The sequence below is a fragment of the Carcharhinus amblyrhynchos genome, chromosome 10 (genome assembly GCF_965287045.1).
Source record: "Carcharhinus amblyrhynchos chromosome 10, sCarAmb.v2.hapA, whole genome shotgun sequence".
In the NCBI taxonomy this organism is placed as follows: Eukaryota; Metazoa; Chordata; class Chondrichthyes; order Carcharhiniformes; family Carcharhinidae; genus Carcharhinus; species Carcharhinus amblyrhynchos.
The window spans coordinates 54713506-54732574 of record NC_137333.1 but is presented as its reverse complement, the minus strand read 5'-3'; positions in this window follow the sequence as shown (position 1 = coordinate 54732574).

Below are 19069 nucleotides of genomic sequence, written 5' to 3'. Positions count from 1 at the left end.
TGTACCATGCTTCGGGACATCCTCAGACTTTTTACTGTGTTTACGCCAGTCCAACGCCGGCATACCCACATCATGGAAAGGTAAGAGACAGGGAAGGTGTAATTTCATGGATTTGTTTCATTTGAGCAGCCTCAATCTCATTGCAATGTGCACATTGTATTGTTACTATGTCTATCCCAAGGTATGTTGCTAAGTTCTTTTATTTAGTGATCAAACTAGTAGGAGCTGAATACAGTTTAATAGACATGGTTGACATACTTCAGGTCAGATTATTATTGATTAAATATGCAGCACCATAGTTTTTGCTGTGTCCCAGAACAATATCACCTCTGTCCACTGTCAGTAAATCACAGTACCACAAGTGCTATGTTTTTATTCCATAGCTACATGGAGTTATGGCTGGCTGAACTAGTCCTTTCGCTGAATGTTTGTCCATTATTTTCTTTCTTCCACTTGCTCAGCTTTTCCAGATCCTTCAGTTGTTTCATTGCTCTGGAGATGAGGGATTGCAGTGAAGTGGATGGCCTGGAAAAGTTGGGCTTGTCCTTCTTAGAATAGAGAAGTCTAAAAGGAGATTTGATAGAGATAGGTTCAGTTTTATAAGAGAAGTTGTTTCCAAAGGCACAAGAGTAAGCAGAGGGCACAGATTTTAAACAATTGGCTACATAAATCATAGAATCATAGAATCATAAAATCCCTACGGTGCAGAAGGAGGTCATTCAGCCCATTGAGTCTGCACTGACCACAATCCCACCCAAGCCCTAACTCCCATAACCCTACATATTTACCTTGCTAATTCCCCTGACACTAGGGTTAATTTAGCATAGCCAATCAACCTACCCGCAAATTTTTGGATTGACGATGAAGGTAAACTCTCTTTCCATGAGTGGTGAGGTTTTTAGAATACACTGCCTAATAGGGTGAATACAATTCAATAGTCTTCAAAATGGAATTGGACAAATATTTGAAGGGGAAAATATTTTAGGGTATGGGCAGAGCAAGGGATAGGAATTAGCCCGGATTGTTCTTTGCAAACCTTAACAATAATTCAAAAGGCTGAATGGCTTCTTTCTGTGATGTACCATTTTATGATCCCATGATTTTCAAAGATCACTAAATTAATTTGTTTTCCTCTTTGGGCTTTCTGACCCAGGTTTTATAATTAGGAAGAGCTGAGCTAAAGGTTGAAATTCACATGCATTCAACATGCCAGGAACTCAGTTACCAAGGTAAACTTAATTGAAATGACCACTGGGAATGACTCTCTTTGACAGGTCAGCCATGAAGAAATTGGGTGCTGTCTCAGGATTTACAAGGCAGGATATATGGGGCGGGGGGGGGGGGGGGGGGTTGTGGATTGGAGAGGAGGGGTGGGGTGGATTCTCCCATCCTGTTGCACTAAAAAAGAGCACCAGGAGAATCACCGCACCAGAAGTCAGCGGGGAGGCACAAAAATCATTTAAATAAGGATTTTAATAAATTTTAAGTACAATTTGCAGACCCAGGACTGAATCCTCCAGATCCACCAGCACTCCCCCCTCTTATGCCAGGAGTGGTTCACTCCAACAGGGTTCACAGTAGCTCTCCACTAATAGGGAACCAGTTGCCTCAGCCTGCTAGAGTAAAGAGGGGTAATTGGGGCCCCCCCAGGGGGTCAGGTGACATGGGATACTGACCCCTGCACATTGGCATTTTGGCAGTGCCAGCCTGTGCCCACTGGTACTGCCCAAGGAGCAAAGTGTGAATGCCCAGGGGGCACCTTGTCACTGCCCATCAGGCATGGGGCAGTGCCAAGGAGGGGGAAACTGTGGGGAGGTGGGGCCTAGGTGATGGGATCCTGCTGCCACTCTGCTGACAGGATCGATGGGGGAAGGAGGGTGGGCAGAGATCAAGGCAAGCTGGGGTTGGTCATGTCAGCCTACTGGAGGTGACACCACTGCAGGGGAAGGAGTTGGCACTGCAAGGAGGGTTATCACTGCAGGGAGGTCAACCAATGGAGGAGGTGCTGGAAATCAGGTCGGGCCAGGAGCTGGCCTGGGAATATTGGGGCAGCCAGTGATCAGGCCGTGGGGGGCCGGAGGTCCGGTGTTGCAGCGTTGCAGGGCTGACCAGTGATCAAGCTGGCCAGCAATTGGGAGGTCAGCAGTTCAGGGCTTCTGTGTATGTGCTGATCCCAGTGCTGACAGGTCAGTGCATGTGCAGTCACCCACTCAGCGCTTTGCTGTCAGCCTCCTACACGTGAATATGTCCCACCCACTGATTTATAATGATATACATTTAGTGACCTGTGCAGTGCAGAGTGTGGGAGATCCTTCTCTGAACTCCTACTGAAAAAAACAATGTGATTTACTCCAGTTTTCACGTGAATTCAACATTTTGTTTGGGAGAAATACAGCCATGACGTTGCTTCCAGTAGTCAGTGAAGCAACACTTATAGGTTTATTCCCAAACTCAAATTAAGATTAGCAAAGAGATCTCTGAAAGGAAGGCAGGATGTAGTTGTGTTGGTGTTAGCAAAGGTTTTTTAATCTACATCAAAAGATAAAACGCCATTAACAATCTTTTTGGAATGTGAAAGAATAATGTTGGTCAGATTCAACTGATTCTCAGAGTTGCTGAATGACTATGAATGGAGCTTTGATGAACTCTCTCCTCTGTTTGATGTGCTTGTTGAGAAATATGCCAATAGGTTCTCTGCTACTGTCCACCTCAAGCCTAGCTTCACTGGTCAATATACTGAGATCCCTACAGTTCCTCACACGATAAGATTCGCCTTATCAGCAACCTCCTAATTAGGGCCCAAGCCATTTTCTTACCATGGCTGTTTGATGCCAAAACAGCGCACATTAAAGCTTTCCTGTAGAATAATAGTTTTATGAACTAGTTTCCAGTCCAAGGGAACTGTACCTGATTCTAGTGAAATATTGACTAAATGGACAAAGGGCTCACTAAAAATCTAGTCTATTTAATTGTATTGCTTTGGATGGATATTATCCAGTTCTGGAGTCCTATCAAGTTTGAGCTTTCTTAATCTCTCCAAACCTTTCTATCTATTTTACTAGGAATGATGCTCCTCAATATGAAACACCCTTCATTTTGGAGCCTAGGTAACCTCTAAAGGTATGGATCGATATGAAATAGTCATTCAGCAACTCAGAATCAGTTGAATCTGACCAACAATATTCTTTAATGTTCCAAAAAGATACTTAATGGCATTTTGACTTATGATATAGGTCGAAAAACCTTCACTAACATTAAGACAATTACATTCTGCATTCTTTTCTAAAGATCTCTTTGCTAATCTTAATCATTTTGCTTTCTTTAATTACATGCAGGGCCTTTCCCTGTTCTCATGTGAAGTACGTGTGGAGTGCCTTCTGTTTCAATATACTTTATCTCTACATTTCTTGTCAACCGTAATGATTTTGTTTTACCATATGAAAATATTAAGGCAAAGGCGTGATGAAGTAAATTGTAATTTGAACAAATGATACTTTAGTGTTAATGTCAGTGTCGACTGAAGGGAGCTAGCTTTGCTGGGTACAATAACAGCACTTAACAAGCAATAGATGACTAAAGCATACCATCTGACAGTGACATATTCACCTTATCAAAGGTCAACTGCCCTCTGGTGTCAGTATTAAATATCACCTTGGTGGAAAACTCTGTAACCCCAGTCACCTCCTTGAAAAGCAATAAAACTACCACTGTAGACATATACGATCTACAATTAGCAGATGATGACAGTGCTATTGCCTGCTCTGCACCAGATTTGCAAGTCATTCCTAATCTCTTCAAAACTATATGCAAAAAACTTGGCCTATCCTAGAATGTTGTCAAAGCAAAACTCATATTAACCCACACCTGGTCAGCCAGATATTAAAATGTAGAAGCCCTTAGTTAAGGGTGGTCTTTGCATCTATTTTACCCACTCTTGCAAGAATGATCAGGGCAACCTCTTCCAAGTGCATCAAGGGCTTATGATTTTTGAACTTTCCTCCAGTTTTGTCTTTTGTATTTTGTGACACCTTGACAAGCAAGCAGAGAAATATACATGAGTCGTTGTAAATTGAATGAGCGTGTACAGAGCAACAGATTTTGCAGCTCATTCTGGGTGACAGTAAGTGGCCAAGTATCAAGCAATTAGGTAGAGCGCCAATGACTTGATAATGTGAAGCCCTTGACAGATGTCGGTGTGTCAAGATTTTCAGCTGTTGCTTGAGGATGTGTCTCTGCTGAATGTGTGAGATGTGATGAAGCAATAAATATGGAGCAAGCAACCTTTCGGAGGGATATAATCTCCGAACACTAATTTGATACACGGTACAACTCATTGAGCTAATCTTACTTTATTCAGAATTTTTAGTGTACTGCCTTCTTCCACATATGTATTGAGCCTGGTTACCACTTTCTGCCAGGTCAGATTGATTGCTGCATTCCAAGAAAGGTGTTCTGAGCACCAAGCAGGGCCACCTTCCTCGCGTTCACCTCATACATCAATTTTCCTCATTAGCTTCTCTACTTGCTCACAGACTCCATTTCATTCCTCAATACTGAGTTTACTTTTCCTTGGCTTTTGCCTGACAATTCTTTCCCCTTCTCTAGGAAAGGCAATAAACATTGGAACTTTTGTCATGGCTCTATTTCTCCCTCTCCCCCAATAACTATTTATTTTTAAATGACTGCATTCCTTTAATTTTTTTTTTCCCAGAGCCTGGTTAATTTCTATGTATTCCCCCCACTACCTGAAGCACATTCCCTTTGCCTGTTCCAGTCTGCAAAGGAAACATGATCAACATACTTCAATGTAAAGATTTTGGATGAGTTGCTGCGGTTGGTTCTCTGTGCAACTTGGACACAATGCAGCTGATGTCTTTCAGTCCGGCTGGCATTGAGTTGGAATTGGATAATCCGTCTGAAGATATTAAATTCTGTTCAGCCTCAGTTAAAACTAACATGTGGTCCAATTTATTGACATATTGAACATTTCAGACAAGCATCTATTTGCTGAAATATATTATATATTTATATATACCAACTTTTCTTCATTGCTATAACTTACTGATCTGACAACCAGGTTTTATTTTTCAATGACCCATCACATCAGGAGTCTAACTCATAACTCTTTGCTTATTCCATTTTGCCTTGAAGTAGGTTGCAACCAATTTATCACTGGTTTATGAAATTGCTGTACTTGGGCTATATTTATTTCCATGAAATTACAAACAAGCTCCCCTCACCCCCGATTCCAGAATCATATGGATATTTCACTGAAATGAAAACTAAATTTCTTTTTCATATCTCATAATCTCCACAAAGGTTCCCCACATTTAAGCCTGGCAGGAGTTGCGTGGATAGGAGGTAAACCATTTAGGTTCCTACAACACCTGGCCCAGGTGAACCTTGACCATCAGATTGTCACTCAAGCTAGTTGGGAAACCTGGCTGCTCGGAAGTTAGGAGCAGAATTTTACATAGCAGGATAATAGTCTCTAGCAGTCAGTAAAGAGCATAGGTCAGAAGGGTTGAATCAGTGTTGTGGTTGTGTGGCCGAAAGGTGATGAGTGGTGGATAATATTTGGAGTAGGAGAGGTTCAAAGTTTTCTTTATGGGCCTTGGTTCCCCCCTGCCCCATAACAAAACCAAAGAAAAAGAAAAATAACTTTGTTTTCGCCCTTATGTCTGGCTAACATACATTCAGGGCTGGATTCTATGGTTTTGGTCATCCTGAAACTGTAAAATATTGCCCCAGCATAATGGACTTTTCCATTGCCCACCCCTCACCCACTCTGATTCCTGTGGCGGACAGGGTGACCTCAAGCTTCAGGTGAAAAATTGTCTGGCCTCATTGTCTTCCAGAAGGTATTCCTCATGCCTATTAAAAACTGGAAATTTAAATGATATTCTATGAGAATGCAGCAGCAGAAAGGGAGGGGATAACTCACTGCCTGATAAAATAGGCTCCACTGAACAGGTTGGATTAAATTCAAGCATTTGGAATCGCCCTTAGGTCCAACTCCATGTATTAAATGTTTCACAGATTTTATGTACACTCTGATTTTGGGGCAGTGTGATAGATTTGGTCTTCGGTTGAATTTGTAAAACATTCAAAACACCCTGCCGTTTGTATTCACGATTCTCTGCAATAGGATGCTTATCACGATTAGAAACTTCCATTCCCAGAATTTGTGGTGGAAGAATGGATGGTCAGAATGTTTACTGGGGTGGGTTATGTTGTGGAGATGCTGGCGTTGGACTGGGGTAAAACAGAAAGAAATCCCACAACGCCAGTTTAAAACTGTTTGGACTTTAAACTGGTGTTGTGGGATTTCTTTCTGTGGGTTATATTGACAGAGCTGAGGTAAGTGATGGGGGGAGAGATGGCTGTGGGGAATAGTGTGAGTGGGTGGGGGAGGGCTGGGGTTGGTGTAGGCAGTGGTTGCAACCTTTCAGATGGCCACATGCTGTGACGTTTTAAATTGTGTGATTGGGGCTTGTAATTTATGTAACGTATAAATCAAAACGATCCTTTTGTGGAAATCATAAGCAATAATAATATAAATTCAGTTTCATGAAGTAGTTTGTTTGAATCCATACTTAATTCTTTGGCGGGAATTTTCCACTCCCATTCCTCTTGGGTGGGTTTGGTAACAGGAGCAGAAAAACTCCCGAGAGGCCCAAATTGTGTTTTATGTCAGTGGGATATCTCGTTATGATTGTCCTTGCCAGTGGTGTAACAGGAATACCATGCTCAACATTGGGAAACCCATTATAATACATTTGTATTTATTATCAGGCCTCTATGCCTGACGAACACCTTCCCCTGCCCTTAGGTAATCTCGTCACCTTGGCATGAGGGCATGCCAGCATGAATTACAACTGATCTCCCAAAGCACGTACCTGCCAGACAGACTAGCTGGAGGAGTTCATTGAGTATATCGCTCAGGGAGGAGGCAGTCATGACTGGGCACTGCCAGGGCAGTGCCAGGGGGCAGTGCCAGGGGGCAGTGCCTGGGGTTTGTTGCACAGTGGGGGTGGGAGGGGGTAGGGGCTGAGGCATATTCCATTCTAACTTTTGTGTACCTTTAGAAATGGTGCTCCGATCTTAAAAGAACTGAGGTACTGGTGGCGCTGGCTCTGTTGCCAGCGTGCCAATGTGGGACCCACCCCTTCAAGTTTTTTTTTAGCTAACTTCCAAGCAATACAGTGGAGAAAGTTGACATTGAGGCCAATGGTTTCAACGATGCTTTTCCCAGCCTCTGCCACACTCGGCATTGAGAAAGGGAAAATTCATGCCTCGGTGTTTAATTTGAAATGATGTGCAATACAGCAATCACACAACAGGGAAACCATTGAAACATCAGCTGCAATAATCATGACTAGTGCCTGTTTAAAATTTTAAACTTTAAAATATAAAATCAATCTCAGCCTATCATAGCTATGTCCTAAATCATCTCACTGTAGGAATGGAGACTTTGCAAGTCCTGTTTTGATGTGGTCGGGTGCTTTTTGCACTGATCCAAGGTGTGAAAGAATGAAGAAGCAACGTCCCATAAATGTTAATTCAACTGGTTTGGAGGGTAAATTTGCTGTGTGAGTGAACTTTTCCAACTAAAGGAACAACGATTAAAAGGATGTCATGAAGACGGTGAAAGTGAAGGAGTGTACTAGAAAGTTAGTAAGATTAACGTGAACAACACACTACCTGCAATAAATAGATTTGAAAGCAGGTTGGATCTGACATATCGCATTCAGAACTGCTTCTCTGCAAAAACTGAAAGCATAGACCCAACTCCTGTAACAGTTCATCAGTGTAAATGGGATAAGTCTTGTATAGATAAGATGATTTTCTGGAATTAATAAGCGTGTCAACCTGGTGAGATCTCACACAGAAAAACCTCCACAAGATCATATGAAGAACAAACTCTTGAGCCAGATCTTAAGACAGTGATAAAAATTTGCTTGGGTGGAAGTCTCCGCTCCCTCCAGCAGTGCGAGTCATGGTGGGCGGGGGAGCTTAATTTGGCAGGAGGCAAAATCTCTGTTTCCTGATGGCGGGTTGAACTGTTGGATTTTGTTCTCCTGACAGGTTAAAAGTGGGTTAAACATCCCTATGGACAATGTTGCAAACACAATTTGCATGAATTAGCATCTCATACATGTTCATTAAAAAGCCACCTCACCGCAATGAGGCTACCACTCCAAATTAAACTCCCTGCCACGGAGAATTTAGAATGTTCAGTTTCATGGCTGTATATAAGTGGCTTGCACCAGGGTAATGCACAGGCTGGACAGGAGAGGTTGGTTTATGAGGAAGAGGGTGAGAGTAACTGGGGAAGGGAAAAGTGTCTTAGAGGCAGGGTCAGTCATGTGGACAGTAGGATCCTGGGGGCAGAACTCAGGGTACTGGTGATGGGAGGTAACAGTCAGAGTCAGAAGGGGGAATGGGATGAGGTGGAGTGGAAAATCCAGGGTGAGAGTCTGATTGGGTGGGCCATGAAGGGAACAATATAGACGGCTTACATGACTGGTGGTCAGTGTTAGGGTGGGCATGGGAATGGTAACAAGGGAGAGTAGAAGATGATGGAGTGGGCCTGAAAGGTGACATGCACCATTTCCAAACTGACCTTGACCACACAGTTAGTGAGATCCCTCAAGGTGGGAAACGGGTCTTTTTAGGTGTCGCTCTGCAGATGCAATCAGTGAGGGAAAGGGAGTGGGGGGTTTGCCTGCAGGTGATATTTGGGGGGGCATGATCTGTCTGGGCAGCAGTAGAGGTTGCATTTCAGGCTGTGTGGTGCTTGAGATCGGCTGCAAGTCTCCACAATTATGGCGGGGGGCAGTTTGTTGAGGTTACCTGTAGCAGCAGGGGCCTGACAGCTCTCTCTCTCTCTCTCTGTTAGATCCCTGCTGTTGGAAAGACGCACGTGCAGAATCAGTGGTCTGCACGTGTGCAATAGCTCCCTCTGCAGGCTGGCTGGCAAATTAAGCTGCGCACAATGCCTGCAGAAGGTAGAAATGGCCTGGACCATTTTTTCAGTGTCTAAGTCTATAAGGTTCGGAGTGAAAACTCATCCGAAAAATGGATCTGGAACTCTTCCATTTTCATGCCAGCTGAACACTTAGAAAGAAATCTCATAAAATTCCTATCGGAAGGAACAGGATGCACCCACAGTGTCCAAAAAAAGGGGAACAAATTGTTAATAAAACGAGAGTATAAAAAATGAATCAAATGGAAATAAGCAACTATTAGAGGCATAGATCGCTACTCTATCATTCCTCCAAAAATGACAGATCGAGATGTGCAAGAACTGAAAATCCTCAAGACCATCAAAATTTATAATGTCAGAGACCTAAGAATAGCACTTAAAGATTGTATTACAAATAGTTATACCCCATCAGAAGGGGGGGGGGTATTCTCTTTGTCGAACAAAGAATGATTTTGTAAGATATTGTATGTACATGCCATTGTATTGTAATAATGAGCTTTCAGAGCTCTGCTCCTTCATTAGCTAAGCTTCATTACCTGATGAAGGACCAGCACTTCGAAAGCTCATGATTTCAAATAAACCTGTTGGACTTTAACCTGGTATTGTGAGACTCCTTACTGTGCCCACCCCAGTCCAACACTGGCATCTCCACCTCATTGTAATAATGCTCAGCAGAGCAAGCATTACCCTGGGACTGGAGAATAGTACCACCCACACATGATGCTTAGAGTCACATGATGCTGTGTCTTGGAACACAGTTGGAGGAAGCCTGCGTGGTATTAGCAACACCATGCATGGCAGTAATTGGGATCTGTAAATAGTTAATGATTAACCACAAACAGTTCAATTTAAAACAAACAACTCTCAATATCTCATCATTGAGACGTCATAAAGAAACTCATAATGCAACATGTGCTCAGCAGTGACACCATAATAGGACAAATATAATTTCAAACATGACAGATTCAGATGCAGGGTTCCTTAGATTTGAACACCTGGGGGTCTTGTTCCACTGCAGCCTGGTCTCTTCATTGTGAAACCATTCATTGAAACAGATTAACAGGTCTTTCCATCAGGGACTGCCGGATAGGAGTAAGCTTGTTACACAAAAGCAATGTACATAGCAAATCACATTAACATTTGTTGGATGAACAAATCCATTTGGATTGCATATTAAAGAATTATTTAATCCCTGAATGCTCAGGCAAAAGCAGAATCATGGGAAAAGATAGTCATAGAGGTACTCAACATGGAAACAGGCCCTTTGGCCCAACTTGTCCATGCTGCTCAGGTTTTACCCCTAAGCTAGTCCCAATTGCCTGCATTTGACCCATATCCCTCTATACCCCATCTTACCCATGTAACTGTTTAAATGCTTTTTAAAAGGCAAAGTTGTACCTGCCTTTATTACTACCTCTGGCAGCGTGTCCCAGACACTCACCTCCCTCTGTGTGAAAAAATTGACCCTCTGGATCTGTTTGTAACTCTCTTCTCTCACCTTAAACCTATGTCCTCTAATTTTAGACTCCCCTACCTTTGGAAAAAGATCTTGACTATCTACCTTATCTATGCCCCTCATTATTTTATAGATCTCTATAAGATCACCCCTAAGCCTTCTATGCGCCAAGTAAAAAAGTCCCAGTCTATCCAGCCTCTCCTTATACCTCAAGCCATGTAGCACCCTAGTAAATACCTATAGCATCCTAGTAAATCTTGCCTGCACTCTTTCTAATTTAATAATATCCTATCTATAATAGGGTGACCAGAACTGTACACAGTATTCCAAGGATGGCCTTGCCGATATCTTGCGCAACTTCAACAAGGCATCCCAACTCCTGTATTCAATGTTCTGATCAATGAAACCAAGCATGCCGAATGCCTTCTCCACCACTCTGTCCACCTGTGACTCCACTTTTAAGAAGCTATGAATCTGTACCCCTAGATCTCTTTGTTCTACAATGTTCCCAATGCCTTACGATTAACTGAGTAAGTCTTGCCCTGGTTTGATCTACCAAAATGCACATCTCACATTTATCTAAATTAATCTCCATCTGCCATTTATCAGTAGATAATATGGGAGGAGCAATGCTGGAAAAGTTGATAAGGATATAGTTATTTCATAAAGGGATGATGCTAAGTAAGGAAATGTGTGATTTTCCCCCAAAAATTCCAAGTGTCCAATGGATGGGAAAACGGGAGGTTTCCCTGTCTGTTTTTTGGGCGAGCTGCGTTAAATTAAGATGCTGTACTTTGTGTAATACAGAAGAAGCCTCAGGCACTTCTCACCATTCAAAAGACCAACAGAAGACTGCTTGGGGGGCAATGGGGCATGCGTCAATCTCCCATTATACCAGGAAATTGGTTGAAATGTCCCCCGCCCGGCCCTGGACATTGCCAGCCTGCTGATTGGTGGCCCCAACCTCACACCCCCATCCTCAAGACACCATCGGCCCTGACCTCTGAGGACAAACCCCAGCCTCCGATCACCAGCCCCACATCAACCTCCACTCCCCAATGCAGAGTTTTCCCCTTCCTTCCCCTCCTAACATACCCCCTAGGTCTGGCTCCAGCCTGCTTCCTTGACACTGCCCCGTGCCTTGTGGGTACTCCCAGCATGCCAAGCCAGCAATATCAGCATACCAGTATCCAAGAATGCTGTGTCTTTTGCAGCATCTTACACAGTGGACTGCCATAGCTCACCGTCTTCATCATCAGACTCATCCTCAGTAGTTTGGGAGCGCTCCATCAGATTCTCCCCTGTCATTGAAGACATTGACCTAAATGTCAGTGTGCACAAACTTTATTCTAGCATTTTCTATTTGCTGCTTTGATCACCTAAAGTTAAACCACCATGAAACTCTCCCAGCCTCAGCATCAGAGCTTTTCACTGAACGCAGTCGCAGTCCCACTTTGAGCAACTATATGTGCTTTTGCAACATATCTTGATGGCTGGCATGAAGATCTCTGAATATTCTCACGTGCCTCCATTGAAACATGATAAGAGCAATGCAAAGATCAGATCCGATGATTTGTTAATGAGCTTACTTGCCTGTTAATTCGTTTGTTAAAACTGGGAGGAGGAGCTGTCAATTTCAGTGCCCAACCCACTTTAGTATTATCAGAGACCAGCGTGATGATGCCAGGTTAGTGACCTGATATTGTCGTGCCTGATTTTATGCATATGCAATGGCCAATGGTCCCAATTTCTAAACATAACAGTAACCCCTGTAACATTGCAGCTATTGCAGTCACTGATTGTTTTCTGCCCGACTTAGAGTTATTTTAGTGAGGCACGATAGTGATATCTGTGGTCATACTTCCACAGGTATTTCCTCATCCTCACAGTGGACTTCCTCAGCACAGTCAGAGATTTATGTGGGAATAGATTTCTGGCCAGCAGTTAGATTATTGTGCAGTCTTTTGCAATCTGATTCCCCAAAATGGTGAATGCAGAGAGAATAGACTGCTGTAGATTGGAGCCCCAGGTCTCCACAGCTCCAATCAGAGCATTCATTCAGGAAGCTATTGCTGAGCTTTGGATCTCAGCCAAAGAGAGCTTAATTTCAAAAATGATCTGAGATGGCTGCACTCTTCATACTGGTCAACACTTCAGTCAGCCTTTCAAGCAACACTGAACAAGTGCAGAATTTGAGCTTCTCCTTGGAGTTCCCTCCAATATGCTCTTTGGCATACTTCTCCATGAAGCACTGAGGCAGGGCAGCCAAACTGCTCTCGTTAAATCTCCTGTGAGATTGAAATGTCTGGATTCAACAACTAAAGGAGCGTTTGGCCCAGAGCTTGCAGCTTACATCTGTTCTTGCTCTTTTTTTATTGAGCAACTGCTCCATCCTACAGTCCAGTAACTGACCTCTCCCAAATGAATGCAGTGATGTTTACTCCTGCTGGTGTGAGTCTTGCTGGGGACTAAGATGCAGTTGAAGCTGGATTTTAGAGTCTGCCACCTGCCTCTCTTGTGCATATGGGAGAATGGAGAAAAATATATTTCAAAATGCAGGCATAAGGCATCATCTGAAACAGATGGATACAAACAGAAGCCCAGTGAAGTAGGTTTACAAAGCCCAGTGAGGTACGTAAATGCGTGAGATTACGGAGGTAGAACTGGGGAGTGGGCCTGGGTAAGGTGCTCTGTCAGAGAGTCAGTGCAGAAACGATGGGCTGAATAGCCTCTTCTGCACAGTAGAGATTCTGTGACTATTCTATTAGTGTTTATGCCCTTTTTTCAGTTTCTTTGTGAGGGAGGAGGAGCAGGAGTGATCTTCCTTGCTTCCCTTGCTCCAGAATGACGCTCCCCAACTCTTGTCGCATCCAGGGTGCCCTATTTCCCCAACCCCGCCATCCCAACACACCACCCCCGCCCTCTCGCCCCCCCCGCCCATCTTACTTTACTTCTTCTGCCAGCCCCAACTAGGAGTCAGAACTGGAAAACTCTGCCCTGGTCACAACATGTGAGTTTGTCACCTGCCCAAGCTCCTTGCATAAACTTGTTAGCCACTCGAGATGTGTATCATGATTTTCTTCCAATGAACTTGCAATAATCATCAGCAAAATTATTTCCCATGGCCTATAACAAGCTCACATATATTTACCATACTGGGCAAGACTCTCCCACCTCCCAGCTGCATGTTTCCCGCTGGCAGGAGGTGGCAGTGTTTGTAGTGGTGGGATTCTTTGGTCCTGTCATTGTCAATGAAAATTCCCATAGATGTCATCCCATGCCGGCGGGAAACCCACGGGTGGGGATGCGCTGCTGCGGGACTGGAGAATCCTGCGAGTGTGAACCACTAGAGAATCCCAGCCACTATCTTTGATTTCAGGCAGCTCTTTATCATTCTACAATTAACATCCTTTGTTTATTTACTTGTCCCATTACCATTCCCTTGGGTTTTCCACCAACAACTCTCTTAGCTTTTAATCTCGCCTGTCTTCCACTCCATTCCAAATCTTCCTTTTTATATACCTTGTTCCAACTCTGTCCTTTTCATTTGTTTGAAATCTATTGCATCTCTAACTTTCCCCAGTTCTGATGAGAGGTCATTGACTTGCAACATTATTAACTCTTGTTCTTTTCAGCACAGATGCTGCCTCTGACCTGCTGAGTATTTCTAGCATTTTCTGTTTCATTATTTGTTGGTTTATCTGCAGCAGTTACTGCAGTAAACCCATGAAAATGTTCTAATGTGATATTGTAAACAAATGGACTAGGAATTTGCGTGAGGCATATGAAAAAATAATCCAATTCCTTCTTCTCCACTGTGAATACAGTTAAAGTTACCACATTCCCTGGCTCATTTTTCACAGCTACTGTTACTAAACATATTTTATCCAAATTAATGAGGACTAGTAATTTATGCTCAAGGCATAAGGGTTAGATGAAATGTGATGGGAAATAATAATAAAAAGTTTTCAATTTTAATACAAAAATTGATGCAATTGCAACTGTCATTCATACTTGATTTGATTTATTATTGTCACATGTATTGGGATATAGTGAAAAGCATTGTTTCTCGTGTGCTATATATAGGCAAAGCATATCGTTCATAGAGTACACTGGGGAAAAGGAAAGGATGGGTGCAGAATATAGTATTACGGTCATACTGAGCATGGTAGAGAAAGATCAATTTAATATTTAAGTCCATTCAAAAGTCTTATGGCTGCAGGGAAGAAGCTGTTCTTGAGTCAGTTGGTATGTGATCTCAGACTTAAGTATCTTTTTCCTGACAGGAGAAGGTGGAATAGAATATGTCTGGGGTATGTGGGGTCCTTGATAATGCTGGCTGCTTTTCCAAGGCAGCGAGAAGTGTAGACGGAATCAATGGATGGGAGGCTGGTTTGAATGATGGACTGGGCTTTGCTCACAACCATTTGTAGTTTCTTACACTTTTGGACAGAGCAGGAGGCATGCCAAGCTTATTTCTTATGTGTAGGTTTGTAAATTTTGGGGACAAGCTCCAGTGATTAGAAATGAAAGTGGGGAATTGTTACTTATCTGTTGTTGCCTGTGTTTTAAACAGAAGGAAGAATGCTGCAAGATTTTAAAAAGATGCAAACAGCAAGGAAGGATTTGTGTTAATGCTTTGATGCTCTCTCCTCCCCACCACTTATGTAGCCTCCTTCCCAACCCACATTTACAGTCTCATCAAACTCTCATCAAATCCAACAATTCCAGATTTTATCAGCTCCAAGACTCCTTGTTCACACAGAACATCATCATGACAGCAAGCTCTAACTTGCAAAATGTATCTGCGGTACCACACATCTTAAAGAAGTTGCCAGAAAGTCATTGCTTGCTCTTTATGAAATTAAAAAAAATTGATTTAATAATCTGTAAGAGTGTTGTTAATTACTGTTCCACATGTAATAGTACTTGACACTAATACAACCTTTTGTTTGAAAAATAAAATTTGTATTATATGCCTACTCGTATTTGAAATAATGAAAAAAGTCTAATCCCATCTCGTCAACTGGATTGTCTACTGTACACACCATCAAGGTTTCAGGTTGTTCTTTACACAATAAAAATAGTAATGGCAGCCTCCAGAGATGAACACTAAGCAAGCATACCTTTTATTTAATCTCCTCATAAATCTTCTGTTCTCATTGCATCTACGATCACAGTCTTTCGCACATTAGTAATTCTAATCCGCCTGCCTCTGCATGCAGAATGTTGCCAGCATTAAAGCTGATCACATGAATTCACAGAGTAATTTGGCAGACAATATGTGAATAGTTTACAAGGCAGAACTTTTACACAACTATTTGCATTTCTCCAGTACTTCTCAGCTGCAGAGACATCACAGATATTTTACAAAGCAGTGGTCAAGGTTTAGACATTGCTCAGGAGGGAGGAAGATATAAAGAGAAGTTGGTGGAGACAAAAAAAAAGTCAAATAGGCAAGTTATGACTTTCCTCTTACATTCCCTGCCTGATTTACAAAATTCATTTTTTTTCTTTTTTTGGCCTTTTTTCCAGCTTGATTTGCTAGTATTCACATTCTGAGCTAATTAAGCTTTTGAAGCTCTCTGTCCACCCATACTCTTCAACATCTTTCTATTCTACTTCCTCCCAGAATGCTACACTCTCATCTCTGAGTCAGAAGATGGTGGACAGGAGCTTCTCTCCCCGCGGCATGTTTCGCGGTGCACCACTCGCTGTTGGCAGGATCTTATGGTCCTGCCATTGCCAATGGCGTTTTCCGTTGAACACACAGCTTGCCACCAGAAAAACCCACAGCAGGGTTGCCCTGTTGGCGGAACTGTAAGATGCCACAGGGGTAAACAGCAGCATGATTTTGGCACATGGATTCAAGTCTCAATTCCTGACACTTAAGGGCGTAATCCATACTGATACTTCTGTGCAGTGCAAAGAGAGAATGCTACCGTCAGAAATCTTCTGAATCAGATTTTAAGCCATATGTGCCCTTTGAGATGGATATAAGAGATTCCCTGGAACCAATTGAAGAAGAATCAGGCAAATTTTACAGTGTCCTGATAAATATTTATCCTATAGCCAAAATAATTAAAATCATATAGGGGGTAAAAGCACAAAAGGAGGCCATTTAGCCTGTTGGGTCTGTGCCACCTGGCTTAATCATTAAATAAATGGTCTTGACTGTTTCTCACTGCTGCAGGTTGTGGGCTGGACTTAATTCATGAGCTACCCTGCAGAGGGGGCTACTGCGCATGTGTAGCTCTCTGATGCTGCACATGTGCAATTTCAGCAGTAGGAGTCTGACAGGTGGGGAGAGAGCTGTCAGGCCCCATTGCTGATGCCGTCTTCCCCCTCCCCCGATCCGATCCCGTTGCAGAGAGGCAGCAGGCACCCCCCCTCCTCTGATTGGGCCACCCCCTTCATGCCGCATCTCCTTCATGCACCATCTCCTTCATGCTCTGCCCCCATAGCCCCAACCCCTGATAATGCCATGGTGCCAAGTAGGCATTGCCCAGACAGCAGGCTGGCACTGCCAGGCTTGCACCGCCCAATGGTCACCCCCTTTGCCCCTGGCCTCTCCAGGGAGTCTGAATGGCTTCAGTTCCACTGCTGAGGCCAAAACGACTGTTTCCCGTCCGTGGGGAGCAGGACCACTCCCGGCAAGGCCATAAAGGCAAGCAAGCCCTGACGATTGAGCATCAGGCTCACAAAAGACATGCAAATGAACATTACAATATATTTAAATAAATTATTCAGCAAGTCGCCCATTTCCAGCCAGAGGCTGACTGCGCCGGAGTTCCAGGTGTCGTAAAATCATGAGAGCTGAGAAATTGGGCGTGATCCTGATTTCTGGGCTCTCACGCGATTTTACGTGCTCGGTCTGCCCATCAATGGGTGAGGCAAGCTGGCAAAATCCCACCCACATTGTACAGGACCAAAATTCATTTTGATGACTCTATTTTGTATCTATAGAAACTCATATTATCTGTTTTTACATTTCTAGCTAGCTTTCTCTCTGACTGTAATTTTTCCCTCCTTATTAGGGGCAGTCAGCATGGTGGCACAGTGATTAGCACTGCTGCTTCACAACACCAGGGACCCGTGTTCAATTCTCAGCTTGGGTCACTGACTGCAGAGTCTGCACATTCTCCACGTGCCTGCGTGGGTTTCCTCCCACAGTCCAAAGGTGCGCAAGTTAGATGAATTGGCCATGCTAAATTCTTCCCCAGGGTACCCAACAAGTGCCGGAGTATGGCAACTAGGAGATTTTCACAGTAACTTCACTGCAGTGTGAATGCAAGTCTACCTTTGACTAATAAACTTTTTAAAATGTTTTATTCTTAGCTTTTTAAATATTTTAAATATTGTGTCCAACCTTCTGACCTGCCACACATCCTTGCACAATAATATGCTTTTTCTTTAAGTTTGACACTTTGCGGGAGATGGCACGTTGTTTGCTAGCAGCAGGATTCTCCACCAAGGGAGGGGATGCGCTATGTTTAACTTTTTTAGACCAAATGGTAAAATTCGTCATCACAGGGCAGAAATAAAAATAAAGGATAATGTGCACTGACATTTTGCAGGGTTGAACCAGTACATTATGCACAATTGGAAGCAGTATTAGTGAGGACTTGGATAGATTAGAAAGAATGGGGACAACTAAGATGAAGAGATTTGAATGTGGCTGTTCAAAAAGCAGACAGGTCTTAAAAAGTAGGTGGGGGAGAAGCTGACCTGGAGGCTGCAGACATCCAGTCTGTTCTGATTTGTGAAGATTAGAAGCAATTGGTAAATAAAGATGATCAGAAATGATACTGCCTACCAGAGAAATCTGTTCTCTAATTTAGCAAATGAGAAGATATTCAGCCAAATTCATCTGTCAAATACAGAGTTTCAGTTATAATGTCAAGAGCAAGGAACTGCTTAACTTTCACTCATACAAAGGGTTGTACCAATGTGAAAGGTTACCATTGACAGTGTCCACTGCTCCCACAGTGTTTCAGGATGTCATGGATAAGATATTAAGTGCGTTGAAAACAGTGTGCTGCCTATTTCACACCGTTCTAATTGGCAGTAAAACAGAGGAAGAGCACAAAGTCAAGAGTATAGCATCAAAGTTAAGAAGCACAAGTGTGTAGTGTAACATACCTGGGTCACCAAATAGATGCTGAAGATATCCACACAACATAGGAGAAGGTGGAGGGGATTTTGAAAGCAAAGAGAGCAGAGATCAAAGAGCACATAGAACATTCATTCAGACTGTTTTGTGTTATTACCCATCACTTATTTATAACTACAAAGCAATTTGATCTTTTTAATTGACATTTCAAGACATTCAACAAACAGCAGAGCTGCTTTACAGATTAAATAAGATGAAGTAGAGCAAGGGGTGCAATAAATTAACAGAGGCAAGTTATGGAAAAACTCCTGCATGACACATCGATGAACAATTATTTTCTCCCTACCAACGAAAGTAATGTCAATCATCAGTAGAATGAATAATAGCAACAAAATCTTTATATTGTGTTTCTACCAATGAGTCAACAATAGCATATGTTTAGTCAGAAATTTTATAGACAATACTTTAATGCAGTTAAAGAAAAAGTTCCAAGCAATTCAATTGGTCTCAT